Source organism: Lactuca serriola, chromosome 6 (assembly GCF_051521515.1).
Source record: "Lactuca serriola cultivar US96UC23 chromosome 6, Lser_US96UC23_V15, whole genome shotgun sequence".
NCBI lineage: Eukaryota > Viridiplantae > Streptophyta > Magnoliopsida > Asterales > Asteraceae > Lactuca > Lactuca serriola.
This window is the reverse complement of record NC_136413.1, coordinates 125,787,746-125,791,572: the sequence shown is the minus strand read 5'-3', so window position 1 is coordinate 125,791,572 and position 3,827 is coordinate 125,787,746. Positions and strand designations below refer to the sequence as shown.

Below are 3,827 nucleotides of genomic sequence, written 5' to 3'. Positions count from 1 at the left end.
TAAAACGCTCAGACGACGCGCAAATGCGTGTCAAGGAAGGCCATGTCATAACGAGAGACGTCGCGCTTTTACGCGTCGTCTATTTACGACGCACATTTATGACATGCAATGCGTATCAAGGAAGGCCATGTCATAAAGGATGACGACACGCATTTGTGTGTCGTAACCTTACGATGCACGTGTTTATGACACGCAATGCATATCAAGGAAGCCCCTGTCATAAATGAAGATGACACACATTTGCGTGTCATAAACTTCAGTAACCATTTACAATATGCATTTACGACGCGTATTTACGATACTCATTTACTTATAATACAAAAAAATGCAAACAAATATATACGAAAACAATCAAATTCATCCAATAACATCGTGTCAAAAAATTGTAATACACTGATATTAAGGGGATCTAATTGTACGTTGTTATTAAGATGTTTTCCCTAATTATATAACCTAATACTACATTGGGTATCTAGGGACACCTTCTACAAAGTAATGCTATACAAACTAAAAAGATATACACAAAGATGATAAACATCAAATTCCAACTAAGTAGAGTTGCATCTTGCCTTTCATAATTCTGTAACACTAATGAACCCCTGCTCCGATAATTCTTGTGACCTGATAAAATAAAAGTCAAAAAATTAATATGCTAATATAATTAATAGAAGAATCAAACAAGGAATGTTAGTTGCAAATACTTGTGCCAAATGTGAGTGGTCAAATGAGGGAAAAGTGAACATCTGTAAGCTTTTTGACACCAGCCTACACAAACACACATATACATATCAAACAAGGAATGTTAGTTTTACTTCTTACCTTGTCTTTAACCAAACCACCCAATGTAAAAATCTCAGCATTTTCTAATGCAATTAAAACCTTTTTCTGCAACAAATAATAGCATCAATTAGCCAACAAGTTAACAAAAAAATTAATAATTACCAAATTTATGATTTAATCTTGATTGATGTTTAAATGGGACCCACAATATAAGTAAATATATAAATTATAATACCTCACTTTCATCATCTAAGACTATTTCTGTGAGATAAAGTTCACAGAATTTTGTTATCTCCAAAAGAACATCCAAAACAGATCTCACAGTTTCTTGATTTTGTTTAAAAAAAATTAGTGAACACTTAATCGTCTAACCACCCACAACAGCTCTGAAAACACCATTAAATAGATTAGTTCCCTTCAAACAAAAAGCCTAATTTAAAAGCGCAAATTAACAGGGCAAGCAGAAAAGATTCATGGAAAGCATTAAATTCAGGAAAAAATGAAAGTGACCAATAAATAGCCCATTTTTATTTATCTCAGATATTCAAAGTAAATCTGAAGATGCATACATTACCTACTAACAAATTAAGACCACCAGCTTCCATCACTGATATGACCGCCTTCTGATGCCACTGCAATCTTTTTTCAGAAAGAGGATCCCTTGAATCAATGAAAGGTTCTGGAGTTGTGGCCATCTTTTCAATACTATCCTCCAAGTTGTCAACGTCTATCTGAGCTTTTCCATATATATTTAGCTGTAAATTGATAAACCCACATAAAATTGAAACCACATGTACAAGTACTTTTTGTAAAACACCAACCTTTTGTACATTAGAACTCGATAAAGTTTCATCACCTGAAAGCGTGCCAGCAATGGTTTTCAATTGGACAACAGCAGCTGAAACAAATATTGCAATGATAACTACTAGAAAAGAATATAGCTTGATGCAAGATCACCACATAGAAACTGTAAATACAAGAACACAGTGACATATACAACCTTGCATTATCTACTCCAAATACAAAAATGCAAGTTCCCATCTTTTGGCTGTCACATGTAGTAATCAGATCTAGTAAATGTTTTCAGGTTTTGTTTCTATTTTGAGGTTAGGCCCACATTTTATAAATAACATACAACCTAGATAGGAAATTTAATTTAATAACGTAAAGATCTCACGTAGCCATGTTCTATAAATAGTTAAATACTATATCTAACACTCCTTAAGTGGGAGCAAAGATGTTAATGATGCTTAATTATGATGAATTATGTAAAAGTCGTTATATTTTGATCATTTTTAATGTTTTACGACTATCATATTTTACTTTGGTGACAAAAAAATATTTTTATCAACCATGTGGACCTACTATAATAGATGAAAGTGATCACTATAAATGTTGATAAAACTTCTGTTAAACTATGACCGTGTTAACATGCTATAAGAGGTCAATGAAGGTCAAAATAGTCGACATAGAAAATTATCAGACTTGAATGATTTTTATTTATTAAAGAAAAACATAATAGTTACACTATAAAAAGAACCAAAATATATTGAAATTTATGTATTTTGCCTAAAAAATACTAATCTTTGATTAGGCTAATTAATATAGCTTTTTTAAGGTCAAATAATGAATTGTCGGCCGCTGGTTATATTATTTTTTTCCTAAAACTTGATTCATCTAAAGTTAAATATCTTAAATGCTATTTGATAAAATTATAAAATATAGAAACATAATGAACTACAACAATATTTTATAATGTGATTGATCAAAACTCAAAAGGTGAAGGTATATAACAGATATCTATTTCTATCAAAACATGATTTACTTTATTTACTTCAAAACGTATAAAAAACGTTTTATTTGTTCCTAAGTCAGAAAAACCAATTTTAAAGTTATTTTGTTTTTACCACATAAACAATTTATTACATTATCGTTTCATCTCGATTCGTCCCACAAATTTTCATGAGAATCTTAAATGGATTCTATAACAGATAGATTTTTCGTATTTACTAATTCAACAGATTTTTTACCACATAAACCCTAACCCCTAATTCACTAATTCAACAGATTATTTTTTTATATTTATTATGCATAATTATGATGAACTAACTACAACAATGTAGTTTTACAAAGGATTTCATTACCTCTATGATAGCTTCGATCTTGGTGACTTCAGCCTTTGCCTCTTCCATGGAGTTGTAGTTGTTCTCATTCTGTTGACCCACATACCACTGTATCAGATCTCTTTGCCTCATTCAAGCTAACCCACTCTTCGAAAACAAGAAAAAAAAAATATCAACCAACATTTTACTTATATTTGAGAGGTTTTCATATTGATTTGTTTATTTGTTAATAAATAGTTTACATACTACACCTATGTAAACAATTTATTAACAGAATGAAGGCATGTTATGTTATTATGATGCAAAAAGAAAAGATATCATACCATCTTGCATAACAGTTTCCTCATGTATTTTCCCTTTTTCTACATATAACAAGTTTACCAAAAAAACGTAAAAGAATCATACATGCACCACTGAATGTGGATAAACTTGACCGACATCTGCAGGAAATTGCTGAGTTGCATTAACAAGATAATATTTTGCAGTTAGTACCAAGTTTTTGTTTCTCATCATCTGCAAAAAAAAAAAAAAAAGACAAAATTTGTAAATGAAATATGAGATTAGTTTACATAAGCCAACTGATGCTACAAAAGAGAAGTTTTCGTTTATTTATACACATATGTAAACATTGAATATAGTCAATATACATACTTACCTAATACCAAAAGTTTTTCAAACTTGTATCCTGGATTTATTACCGACTTCATCATAGAAGCAAGCCTTAAAATTGACAAAATAAGTCAAATGATAAAAAGTATGATCTTGCTCAAGATACAGAGAACTTCACGGAGAACTCAAAATCTTACCATGGTTATCTGCCAGATGTTCAGGAGAAATCATGCCCTTGATGTAACCTTTAACATCAACATTGACTATCATTGCATGAGGAATTACTGTTTCAACAGTACCTAATACAATACTCCC

General features: G+C 30.8%; 1 long non-coding RNA gene across 2 annotated transcripts; it reads right to left on the bottom strand.

Moving 5' to 3' along the window:
- Positions 1 to 375: 375 nt before the first annotated feature.
- LOC145058479 (uncharacterized) lies at positions 376 to 3,146 on the bottom strand. 2 transcript variants are annotated; one of them, XR_013686405.1, is made up of 5 exons: positions 2,925 to 3,146; positions 1,637 to 1,678; positions 1,355 to 1,535; positions 702 to 1,166; positions 376 to 621 (listed from the first exon to the last, which is right to left on the bottom strand). It is a non-coding gene; the product is annotated as an uncharacterized LOC145058479 (long non-coding RNA). The 2 variants fall into 2 exon arrangements; XR_013686404.1 differs by having other exon boundaries at positions 1,355 to 1,678.
- Between the last annotated feature and the right edge of the window lie 681 nt (positions 3,147 to 3,827).